This window comes from Schistocerca nitens, chromosome 2 (genome assembly GCF_023898315.1).
Source record: "Schistocerca nitens isolate TAMUIC-IGC-003100 chromosome 2, iqSchNite1.1, whole genome shotgun sequence".
NCBI lineage: Eukaryota > Metazoa > Arthropoda > Insecta > Orthoptera > Acrididae > Schistocerca > Schistocerca nitens.
In genome coordinates this window covers 251,625,928-251,639,577 of record NC_064615.1, presented here as the reverse complement: position 1 = coordinate 251,639,577, position 13,650 = coordinate 251,625,928, and positions in this window count along the sequence as shown.

Here is a 13,650-nt window from a genome sequence, read left to right as displayed (position 1 = left end):
AACAAAATGTTGGTCCAGCGAACTTAGGACAGCAGTTAAATACAGTTTTGCTCCAAAATTCAAGATATAACAAGACTCTTAAGACAACGTTTAATTAAAACTTTTCAGTGTCATAGCGTACGAGGCAATAAGGTTCTTTAAGGGTCTCCGGAACGCCCTATACTTGCAATAACGCTTATAAATTACATCTTTCCTCACAAAGTATTTGAGGTAGGAAGTTGAACTTTTTACAGATTATTTATTGGAATATGGGCTACAACTTAACACAGGGATTTTACAAAATTTTAGTTCAGTTATTAAAGATGATTTTTTTTCAATTGTAATGAAAATTCACAACATTTTTTTGCAATTCTTTATTTATATATTCAAAAATATACAGTTTTTTGGAAAAAGGCTGTGTTAAATTATGCAGAAGGTACTGTGTAACATTTACTGAAAGTTTGAAACAAATATGTTTGGAAGATCCTTAGAAAACATGTAATTAGTATGAGAAAATAAAAGTTTTGGGAATCGAGCGACAAAGATTGGATTAACTTTTTAGTGCATTCCAGGTCCATAGGATGGATTATCTTCATCCTCTGCAAACTCCTCCTCCAGCTTCCTCTTGTTCCTCCTCCTGTTTACTCTTGCTTGTATTTCTAGACTCTTTACAGCCCTGTCTGCAGCCCGAAGGCGTTCCTTGTCTAAAGCAAGCATCGCTCGTACCATGTTAGAACCTATCTTCATTCCCATATTTCTAAATACCTTGCACCTTACAATGTTGCCATCATTGAAAGTCGCAACAGCATCATACACACCAAAGTGAAGTGTTTCTATTCCAACAAATACAGTCTTGGGGATTCTCGACCATATAACACTATTTACACTTTCACTGGGGTTTTGAGTTTTTCCGTGAATACACTTTTTCAACAGTTCAGGTGCTGCTAAGTCTCTGAAAATAGGTTTTATCACCTCCATTATTGCATGAGGCAGACTATGCTTATGAGTGTACACTTCACCAGTTAGCAATCCTTTGTTATATTTACACCAACTGTCTTCTTCTTTGGGACACAAGCTATGTTGGGGATTTTCATCGTCTTAATTGTTTACAGTAATAACACATACCTTTGGCTTTCCAACATTTCTCCTTTTCTTAAAAGCCTTCAGAGGATTTCTAATAACTTTACTTTTACTCATTATTATACTTCAACAAAACAGAGACTCAAGCGAGATAACGACAGAGTAAATAAACATGAAACAATCGACAATCACACCAGCGATATATATTGAACCATCACAGGTTAGCCACAACACATACTTTATCTCACATCACTAAAATGTACCTGATGAACACGGACGTTAATAATAACACCATTTGACAGCAGTTTAACAGCGCCACAGTGGGACACGCCCATGCAGAACACATTTCAAAAAAAATTTAAAAATAGTTGTAGTCTTCGGAATTGAATAAATTATATATCTATTAAAAGTTAATAGTCTGCAGATTCAGAAAACGCAAAAAAGTAAAAATTGAACTTTTCATGATTTTGAGCCTTTCCGGAGCCCCTTAAGTTCAGAATGGTCTAGACTTGATTTCATTTTGTTAATAATCACTCAATTAAAAAGAATGAGGTAATAATTACAATAAACACGAAGCTCTCATTGGAAGGAGCCCAACGTGTTACATAGGCCTTGGTACCGTAGCCACAGTCCATTAGTAAATACACAAATAAGGAAATGTCAAAGGCTACCCAGAAACAGCTGAGTGGTACCAATACTAAACTAGGAATTCTTGCCGCGGTAGGAGAGTATAACAACACTTTGTGCAAGTTTCACAAGCTGGCTGCACATGAACAATGTGCCGTCCTACAAGGCTTCAGTTACAGAACTGCCTTAAAATATATGTGCTATTCATACATGGTTGTAGGTAATCATACAACTGTCCATCCACAACTCACACTCACACGAAGTCTATCGCTATTTGAACCAGACGACACAACGTAGGGTCAGGTGCCCTAGTCATGATATAGCCAAAACTTTCCAACTATCTGATACATCGAGTCTGTTCATAAGAAAACTATACCTACTACAAACATTCCTACTGTCAGTTATACAGCCAAAATTTAGGAATAGGTAATCATAATTTGCGTTTTCAACAGAAACATCACTTTTGAATTAAAATACTGAAAATAAATATGCACACAGTTCTAAAACACTTGCCACATTTACGCAATTAACGAAATTTGTGCTACATAGAAAATTGTGCTGTGTAGGTTGGATTATTCATTATTTACAGATTTATTATAATCAGATAATTGTTAAGCAATCACTACAATACTTAAACATGATACGCTTCGTTCCAAAATACACGGAGGTGATAAAAGTCATGGGATAGCGATATTCATGTATACAGATGACGATAGTATAAATTACACAAGGTGTAAAAGGGCAGTGCGTAGGCGGAGCTATCATTTGTACCCACCTGTTTCATCTGAAAAGGTTTCCGACGTGATTATTGTCGCGCAGTGGGAATTAAGGGGCTTTGAACACGGAATGGTAGTTGGAGTTAGACTATGGGACATTCCAAATCATTAGGGATTTCAACATTCCGTGATCCACAGTGCCAAGAGTGTGGCTAGAATACTAAATTTCAGGCATTACCTCTTACCACGAACAATGGTGTCACCGACAACATTCACATAACGACCGAGAGCAGCGGCGTTTATGTAGAGTTGTCAGTGCTAACAGTCAATGTGGGGGGAAAGACTAATGTATCCATTATGACAGTACGAAGAAATTTGGCAGCAGAAGACCGGCGCTAGTTTCTTTGGTAGCAGTACAACATCGCGTCTCCTGGGCTCGTGACCATAATGGTTGCATCCCAGACGACTGGAAAACCGTGGGCTGATCAGATGAGTCCCGATTTCAGTCGGTAAGAGCTGATGGTAGGGTTTGAGTGTGATACAGACCCCTCGAAGCCATGGGCCCAAATCATCAACAAGGCACATGCAAGCTGTTGGTGGCTCTGTAAAAGTGAGGCGTGTGTTTACAGGGATTGGACTGGGTCCTCTTGTCCAGCTGAATAAAGCACTGATTGTACATGGTTACGATGAGCTGCTTGGAGACGATTTGCAGCCATTCATGGACTTCATGTTCCCAAACAACGATGGAGTTTTTATGGATAACAAAGCGCCATATCACGGGGCCACCATTCTTCCCTAATGTTTTTAAGAACGTTCTGAACAGTTCGAGCGTATGACTTGGCCACACAGATCGCCCGACGCGAATCCGATCGAATATTATGGGACATAATCAAGAGGCCATTTCGTGCACAAAATTCTGCAGCGGCAAACTTTTAGGAATTATAGGCGACTGTAGAGGCAGTACGGTTCAGTATTTCTGTAGAGTACTTCTAACGACTTGTTGAGTCCATACCACGTCGAGTTGCTGTACTACGCCAGGCGACGGCAGGTCCGACTCGATATTAGGAGGTATCCTGTGACTTTTGTCATCTCGGTGTATGACAGTTCATTTCAAAAAGTGATACACTGTCATCTAATACACAGCACCCAGCCTTACAGCGGTGTACCGTGAGCTGTCGCCTTTCCGTACGCTGGCAATACAACCGCAGGAGACTACATTTCTAGCAGTAAACTCATTGCTGAAAAAGAAATGCCTCCTAACAAAGAAGGAGGTCGAATCTCGGTCTTGCACACAGTTTAAATCCGCCAGGAAGTTTCATATCAGCGCACACTCTTCTGTAGAGTGAAAACCTCATTCTGGAGACCCCACCAGACTATGGCTAAGCCATGTCTCCGCAATATCCTTTCTTCTAGGAGTGACAGTTCTGCAAGGTTCGTAGAAGAGCTTCTGTGAAGCGTGGATGGTAGGGGAAGAGGTACTGGCAGAATTGAACCTGTGACGACGGGTCGCGAATGGTGCTTGGGTAGCTCAGTCGGTAGAGCACTTGCCAGAGAAAGGCAAAGGTCCTGAGTTAGAGTCTCAGTCCGGCACACACTTGTAATCTGCCAGGAAGTTTCATATCAGCGTACACTCCGCTGCAGAGTGAAAAACTCATTCTTGCCGCTCAGGAGGTTTCAACAAATGAGCGGGCCAAAAACAAGAGATACAGGAAGCTATGCTTGGACCAAAGCTATGGCAAGTACACAAAAAAGAAAAGTAACTAAGGAGACGTATTCTGCTTCTGACATCTTTTTCAAGAGTGATGACAGATAGATAATGTCAACCCAGTTGGAGAATCCACAGTAGATCCTATTGTAATGACAGATAAAGACCATATGCGATTGCAGGCTTCCTCGGCCTATTTCAGCTATGAAATCTTCACGGGTTATCAGCCGAGTGGCGTCGTCTTCTAGTGGCAACGTTTCAATGGATTGCGTATCTTCAGGTCTGAAGACGATGGACACGCAGTCCACTGAAACGTTGCGACTAGAAGACGACGCCACTCGGCTGATAAACCGTGAATATTTCATAGATCAAGACCATATTGTTGGAGGACGTTGTATCTTGGCTAAATTTCGAAGAGGAAAGAGAAATTAACACAGCTACATATGTCTGCACCATACAAAAAGTAAAATAAATTCCTCTTATTAGTAAGACTGATTTGATACGGAAACTGACGATTTCTCATATTGCTACAAGGGTCATAAATATGTTACACGAGGGCCCTGCTTCATGTTTAACGGTCCTGTTCATGTTCATGAAAAAATATGAAACATTGATTCTCTTTTGTGGATCTCCTATTTTTTGTATTACTGTCAGTATAGTCCAATTGTAAACAGTTCCTATCCATTGCTGGTTGACGTTATAGTAATCATATTAAAACAATAAAAAGAAATAGACATTTCTGTAGTTCAGTCTGACATATACACTCCTGGAAATTGAAATAAGAACACCGTGAATTCATTGTCCCAGGAAGGGGAAACTTTATTGACAGATTCCTGGGGTCAGATACATCACATGATCACACTGACAGAACCACAGGCACATAGACACAGGCAACAGAGCACGCACAATGTCGGCACTAGTACAGTGTATATCCACCTTTCGCAGCAATGCAGGCTGCTATTCTCCCATGGAGACGATCGTAGAGATGCTGGATGTAGTCCTGTGGAACGGCTTGCCATGCCATTTCCACCTGGCGCCTCAGTTGGACCAGCGTTCGTGCTGGACGTGCAGACCGCGTGAGACGACGCTTCATCCAGTCCCAAACATGCTCAATGGGGGACAGATCCGGAGATCTTGCTGGCCAGGGTAGTTGACTTACACCTTCTAGAGCACGTTGGGTGGCACGGGATACATGCGGACGTGCATTGTCCTGTTGGAACAGCAAGTTCCCTTGCCGGTCTAGGAATGGTAGAACGATGGGTTCGATGACGGTTTGGATGTACCGTGCACTATTCAGTGTCCCCTCGACGATCACCAGTGGTGTACGGCCAGTGTAGGAGATCGCTCCCCACACCATGATGCCGGGTGTTGGCCCTGTGTGCCTCGGTCGTATGCAGTCCTGATTGTGGCGCTCACCTGCACGGCGCCAAACACGCATACGACCATCATTGGCACCAAGGCAGAAGCGACTCTCATCGCTGAAGACGACACGTCTCCATTCGTCCCTCCATTCACGCCTGTCGCGACACCACTGGAGGCGGGCTGCACGATGTTGGGGCGTGAGCGGAAGACGGCCTAACGGTGTGCGGGACCGTAGCCCAGCTTCATGGAGACGGTTGCGAATGGTCCTCGCCGATACCCCAGGAGCAACAGTGTCCCTAATTTGCTGGGAAGTGGCGGTGCGGTCCCCTACGGCACTGCGTAGGATCCTACGGTCTTGGCGTGCATCCGTGCGTCGCTGCGGTCCGGTCCCAGGTCGACGGGCACGTGCACCTTCTGCCGACCACTGGCGACAACATCGGTGTACTGTGGAGACCTCACGCCCCACGTGTTGAGCAATTCGGCGGTACGTCCACCCGGCCTCCCGCATGCCCACTATACGCCCTCGCTCAAAGTCCGTCAACTGCACATACGGTTCACGTCCACGCTGTCGCGGCATGCTACCAGTGTTAAAGACTGCGATGGAGCTCCGTATGCCACGGCAAACTGGCTGACACTGACGGCGGCGGTGCACAAATGCTGCGCAGCTAGCGCCATTCGACGGCCAACACCGCGGTTCCTGGTGTGTCCGCTGTGCCGTGCGTGTGATCATTGCTTGTACAGCCCTCTCGCAGTGTCCGGAGCAAGTATGGTGGGTCTGACACACCGGTGTCAATGTGTTCTTTTTTCCATTTCCAGGAGTGTATTTCTTGACATAAATTTCCTAGAAATACGCCCCATGGGAAAATCCCATTTGCATTTATGTATCGTTTTGTGGGTTCTCTACCTCTTTTTTAAGATCTCAATTTTCGTCTTCAGTGTACATAACAATATCACATGTATATTATGTTTTGGACCTGTCGTGTCATATCCAAGAATTTCAGTCCACGAAAATGATAGACAATTTTTAGTTTTGCTAGTCTGCATTTGTAACTTTAAAGAATTACATACATTTATTTTAAACAAACTCTCTAACATTTACAATTTTTTCGCAACACTTTTTCTTTCAAGAGTACAAACAAATTTTGTCATTCTCTATCATATTTATGTCATCTTAGCTTATGTCCAAATCTGTTAACACATTTTAAATAACTTGAAAGTTATTATAAAAAATTATTACTATTGTAGGGCTAGTGGTAGCTTCAACATCAAAAATTATTATTATGGCAACACATGCACGAAAATGTGTAAAGCTCTCTCTGACCGTATTATCGTTACCTACACTTTTTCTCCAAAAGTTGCTAGGCTATCTAGCGAAACTTTATTATCGTTACCATAAACTCTCATTAGATGATTCATTCCATTCAGCAGAACATGTAACACTTATTTACCTTCTATCAGGATAGCAAGGTGATCAGCGAATCATATCATTTATGTTCTTTCACCTTGAATTTTAATCCCACTGCTGAATCTTTCTTCTATTTCCATCATTGCTTCTTCGACGTACAGATTGAACAGAAGGGGCGTAAAACTACATCCTTACCTTACACGCTTTTTAATCCGAGCACTTCGTTCTTGGTCGTCCACTGTTAGTATTCCCTCTTCGCTCTTGTACATACTTTATATTACCAGTCTTTCCCTATAGCTTACCTCTACTTTTCTCGGAATTTCGAATTTCTTGCACCATTTTACATAGACGTACGCTTTTTTCGGGTCTACAAATCCTACGAACGTGTCTTGATTTTTCTTTAGTCCTGTTTCTATCATAAACCGCAACTGATCGTCATCAACACATCCTCAACTTTCCTTTTCATTCTTATATATATTATTCTGCTCAGTTACCGGAATGTATGAACTGTTAAGTTGATGGTGCGATAATTCTCGCACTTGTCAGCTCTTGCAGTACTCGGAATTGTGTTGATGTCGCCAAACTCATACATTCTACACGTGAATAGTCGGTTTGTTACCATTTACCATGATGATTATAGAAATTCTGATGGAATGTTATCCATCCCTTCTGCCTTATGTGATCGTAAGTCCCCCAAAGCTCTTCTAAATTTTGATTCTAATACTGGATCCGCTATCTCTTCTTAATCGACTCCTGTTCCTTCTTCTATCACATCAGACAAATCTTCTCCCTCATAGAGCCTTCAATGTACTCTTTCCACCTGTCCGCTCTCTCCTCTGCATTTAACAGTCGAATTTCCGTTTCACTTTTAACGTTACGACTCCTCTTTTAATTTCACTCAAGGTTATTTTGACTTTGCTATATTCTGAGTCAGTCCTTCGGTCAATTATTTTCTTTTTAGATTCCTTCACTTTTTTCCTGCAGCCATTTCGTCTTACCTCCTCTGCGCTTCCTATGTATCTCATTCCTCAGCGAATTGTATTTCTGTATTCCTGAATGTATCTGAACATTTTTTTTCTTCCGTGTTTCATCGATCAACTGGAGTACTTCTTCTGTTACCCATGGTTTTTTCGCAGATATCCTCTTTGTACCTATGTTTATGTTTCCAACTTCTTTGATTGCCCTTTTTAGAGATGTCCACTCCTCTTCAACAGTACTGCCTACTGAGCTATGCCTTATGGCAGTACCTATAGCCTTAGAGAAATTCAAGCGAGCCGGCCGAAGTGGCCGTGCGGTTCTAGGCGCTACAGTCTGGAACCGAGCGACCGCTACGGTCGCAGGTTCGAATCCTGCCTCGGGCATGGATGTGTGTGATGTCCTTAGGTTGGTTAGGTTTAATTAGTTCTAAGTTCTAGGCGACTGATGACCTCAGAAGTTAAGTCGCATAGTGCTCAGAGCCATCAGCCAGCCAAATTCAAGCGTAGGCCATCATTCCTTAGTACTTCTGTATCCCACTTCCTTGCGTATTGATTCTTCCTGACTAATGTCTTAAACTTCAGCCTACTCTCCATCACTGTTATATTGTGATCTGAGTCTATATCTGCTCCTGGGCACGTGTTACAATCCAGTATCTGATTTCGGAATCTCTGTCTCACCATGATGTAATCAAACTGAAATCTTCCCGTATCACCCGGCCTTTTCCAAGTATACCTCCTCCTCTTGTGGTTCCTGAACAGAGTATTCGCTATTACTAACTGAAATTTATGACAGAACTCAATTAGTCTTTCTCCTCTCTCTTTTCGTGTCCCAAGCCCACATTCTCCTGTAACCTTTTCTTCTTCCCCCACAGCTGCATTTCACTCCCCCATGACTATTAGATTTTCATCTCCCTTTACATACTGTATTACCCGTTCAATATCATCATACACTTTCTCTGTCTCTTTGTGTTTAGTTTGTGACTTCGGCATGTATACCTGAATATCGGTGTTGGTTTGCCGTCGATTGTGATGAGAACAACCTTATCACTGAACTGTTCACAGTAACACACTCTCTGCCCTACCTTGCTAATCATAACGAATCCTACTCCCGTTATACCATTTTCTGCTGCTGTTTATATTACCGTATGCTCATCTGACCAGAAATCCTTGTCTTCTTTCCACTTCTCTTCACTGGCTCCTACTATATTGAGCCTTTGCATTTCCCTTTTCAGATGTTCTAGCTTGCCTACCTCGTTCAAGCTTCTGACTTTCCACGCCCAAACTCGTGAACGTTATCCTTTCCTTGGTTATTCAATCTTTTTCTCATTGTCGCGTTCTCTTTGGCAGTCCGCTCCTAGAGATACGAGACTATTCCAGAATCGAGACTATTCCGGAATATTTTGCCAATAGCGAGATCATCATGACACCTTTTCAATTACAGGTCAGATGTCCTGTGGATACACGTTATGTGTTTTAATGCATGGTTTCCATTGCCTTCTGTATCCTCTTGCAGTTGTTCATTGCTGATACTTCCACCCTTAGGTGCAGTTTCCCATCCCAAGGACAAGAGAGTGCCATGACTCTCTGTCTGTTCCTACGTCCTCTTTGAAATGGCTACTGGAAGGATGAGGATGACTTCCTATGCTGGAAATCTTCAGCTGTCAACGGTCATTATCAATCAAAATTTAAGCTGTGGCAGTTTTCGAACTCGGGACCGATCACACTACCGCTACACCAGGAAAAATTAAGTCTTTTGTACGTGCCCGCAATTTTTGAAATATTCAGTTATATTGTAATGTTCCTGCACGCAACAGACAACTTACCTCGTCTTTCCGCTGCAACTGCCTGAATATTCTGCATCCGTGTAATATTCCTGCACGCAACAGACAAGTTACCTCGTCTTTCCGCTGCAACTGCTTGAACATTCTGCATCCAGCAACATGCTAAAATAATTCAAAAGAAATACTGCGATCCATGCAGAGTGCAACTCATGGTCACCACTAATGTTGCAACCACTCCCCTTTTTTTATAGAAATTAAATGTACAGATGTGGTTTAGTCACAAGCCTTAAGAGGTGTAAAAAATTAAAAGAATCAATAAAAACTTTTAGTTCGCTATATTCCGAAAACTGACGATTCACACCCTGCATACTTTACTCGGACCTTCTTTTCCTTTAACAGTTTTATTACCAAAAACTTTAATTATTCCACAATGTCTTTCATGACGTATCTGGTCACAACGAAGATACGAGTATTACATTCAATGTATGCGCACACAAATATGACAACATCCATGCAGTGGACAAGCAAGCAACAACAAGGAGCGGCCAAAAGGCAAATTACCGAAAATCTTCGATTAATACAGAGCTCTCCTCCGGCGCCACCATCACGGTCAGGGCGGGCTGCAACCCCTCCTGACACGCGGCTTCTCCCCACGCCAGGCTGCGTCCCACTACTACCAACAGCTAACTGTTCGCTCGCTACCACTCGCAAAAAAATAATATCTCAAAGATGCTGCATGCACGCAGCAGCAGAATCAATAGCCAACTCTCCAAAAGACGCTATGAACGTCCAACTTTCAAACTCTATCGGTGCCCAATCCGTTTAAATAGTAACTAGAAAATGGCGATATGGCCACTCCAAGACAAAGTATCTATTTCAAACAGAAGCATACATGGATTCCTTCCGTACTACGAACTTGAGTAAACGCGCTGTAATACCTGCCGTTAAATTCAGGCTGCTCCATTCCCAGAAGTCACACTACTCCATGGCAGCAATCATTCAGTGTGTGCGGTGGGCCCATAGACAACCACATTCAGAGCTTGTGGAAAAGCTCTTCTTGAGCTAACAAGTGGTTCCGACAAAGGACCAGATGACTGATCTCGTCTGTTTCTTGACTGCTGCCAATAACCACCTCTGCCACCAGAGAGGAAAGAGCAGAAAACACTAGGCAGTATAGGTACCCGATGGCCTTGGGCTGCTAATGCAAACCCAGGCAATAGTGCCACATACGGAACAGTACATCTCCTTATGGTACACTGAGTGTGCTACTAGTATTGAGCCAAACAAATTTCCATTACATAAAAGTACATCTTTCAGCTATGTTTCGACAAGACTACAAATAACCTCCACTGATTTGGATCATAAACGTTCAGTGTCACAACAAAGAGCCGTATGTTCTTCTATAAATAATTTTACTTATTCTGTTTCTCTGTTCCCGTACAAAGAGAGTGAGTCTCCAGGTAATAGGTGTTTGGCTTCCAGTCTAAGCCCGTACTGTTTGGCAGGATCTCTTGTCAGAGTCAAGTCACGAGTTAAATTACTTAGATCGTTTTAACTAAATAATTATGATACATAACCTTTTTCTAGCTTGTAATCATCACCATCATCGCATTCATTTTTGGAGCTGCTCTCCTCTCGCAAATTCTTAAGAATCGTATGTGGGTTTGGAATAGCGAGAGATTCACAACGCATAACTGGTCGTAAGGGCGAAGAAATATTAGGATATTTTATATCCTTCTTTCTTTTTGTGTCCAACAATAACCATACAACAACAACAACAACGATATATATGTTTTTGCAGCTCCCTCTGCCCTATGCGAATTGCAAAAAGCACCGATTTCCTCTTCACATTATTCCACAATCTCAGTCCCTCAACATATGTACTGCGTATCTTGTGCTGTGCTCAGCTTTTGTCTTGATTGCCAAGCCTTATACGAAAAAAGTTTGTTTAGCAGACATTTTTCACAAAACTATTAATGACCAGTCTTTTCTTACCAATTAGATAGTTAACACAAACATAATAGAATACGTTTCTGTTATTCAAACACTTGTTGAAACTCATTTCTAAGAAACTGGAAAAGTGCATCTAACAATACAAATGTAGTCTCACGACACTGTAGCATGTCCACAATCAATTAATGCTTCCCCCTAACAGTCAGATGGTTGTCACAAGTGTAGCCAGCTACTCCATGTTATTAAAATACAATTTTCCTTACTTGCAACAACATTTCTCCTGGTGAAACATAAATCTAAATGAAAAATGAGTTTACTCCGCTTGTGAAAAAGCTATACACGATACAAAAAAATTAATAACAGATCCGAAATGAGTACGAAAAAGTTCTCCAAGAACAGTGAAAATTTCACAGAATCAAAAATTATATTGGGTTGTATAATCGAGTGCCTTTAAATGCGGCACAAAATCCAAATCGTTCAGATACTTTTGAACATGCGCCGTCCTGGACTGTAGAGTCAGCAATCTTGCAAGGTATTACTGGTGTACTTCCAACGTTTTTGGATTTTTTAATTTTTCTAATTTAATTGTTTTTAATTGCCCAATAGCACAACTGGGTTAGTTTCACATCTTCTAATTTTTAGTTTTCCACCAACGCCATCTTAAATTTTTGATTCTCCCATCAGCGTCATTGTGACGTGGGACACACACTCAAGGATACTTCAACCCAATAAAGACAAGGCATTAATTATCAATGAAACACACACCTTGGCTCATAATTTCCAACATATTTTATTTAACAATTGCATGGCTACAGCAGACTGCTGTTACCCCAGAATAATATACATAATTACCCTAGAAATTGAAACATTAGTAAGCAGACAAAATGTCTACGGGCGTCAAAGCCCATCCCAAACAAATAATTTCAGAACCCTCTTTAGATAAATCTTAAGAACTATACAAACAATAAATGGTTTACTGACAAACACTCCCACAGAAGCAAGACACCTTTCTAAGATATAACAGCAGTAAGATATTAAAAACACAGTAGAATGAAAGAATGAAAGGCATCTTTCAGATATTACAAAATTTCAGTGACAAGTAGTACCATATCTGGGGTTTGCGAAAACTACAACTCAGATCGAGCCTGAATGAAAGCTGAAAGGAACGGTGAAGAAGGAAAGACGGACGCCTCGGCGTCACCAGGAACAAATAATGATATACTCAACTTAGATTCAGCGAAGAACTGGTGTCTACTGGCAAACACGGCGACCGCGCTATCGGTTACAATTCAAACTGGCCGCCGTCAAGGCGTCGTCCCCCAGTTAAACGATCAGCTACAACAGACGACGCGCACCGCTGATTATACCACGGAAACACCAACATAAAACCAAAACAGGCAAACCTCATTGTGCACCAGTGGTCAATACGAAACAGACTGCAAGGGAGTCCAAACACTATACTCGTAAGATCCCTTAACTGCAAACAGCACGAAACTCAATAAACATGTATACAGCAGAACTCTAAGAACCTGAATAAATCCCACCGTTTGATTCTTTAGCGTATCTGGTAGCAGGCTGATGTATATGAAAGGCACTTTCACATGTTCACATCGTTTAGCAGCACAGACGAGAACATCGCCCTCTCACAAGATGCCATATACACACGCCGACCGCACGCGAGGCTCTGTCCGCAGCCCCACTGCCCACGTGACAGAAACAGGCAGAGAATGCGCGAAGAGCGACCGTCGACAACCAGACTGCACACCGGAGCGCCAACCAACCGACCAAAACCAGCCATCTCCCCATTTTTTTCTTTATTGTGATTTCATTCCCCTGCGCCATATAGGCAGGGGAGGGCTGTCAGCGGCACAATCCGCCGCTTTTCAGCCGAGTGACATGACAATAAAACGAGAATAAAATGTTACATAAAAGGCGATAAAAAAGGGTGACATAAGACAGAGTAAGGGGAGATAATGGAGGTAAAAATACTCTGACATGGAGACGTTCATGGGGAGACAATGACAAAAATCGACATAAAGTTAAAAAACACAGTTGGCAATTCTCA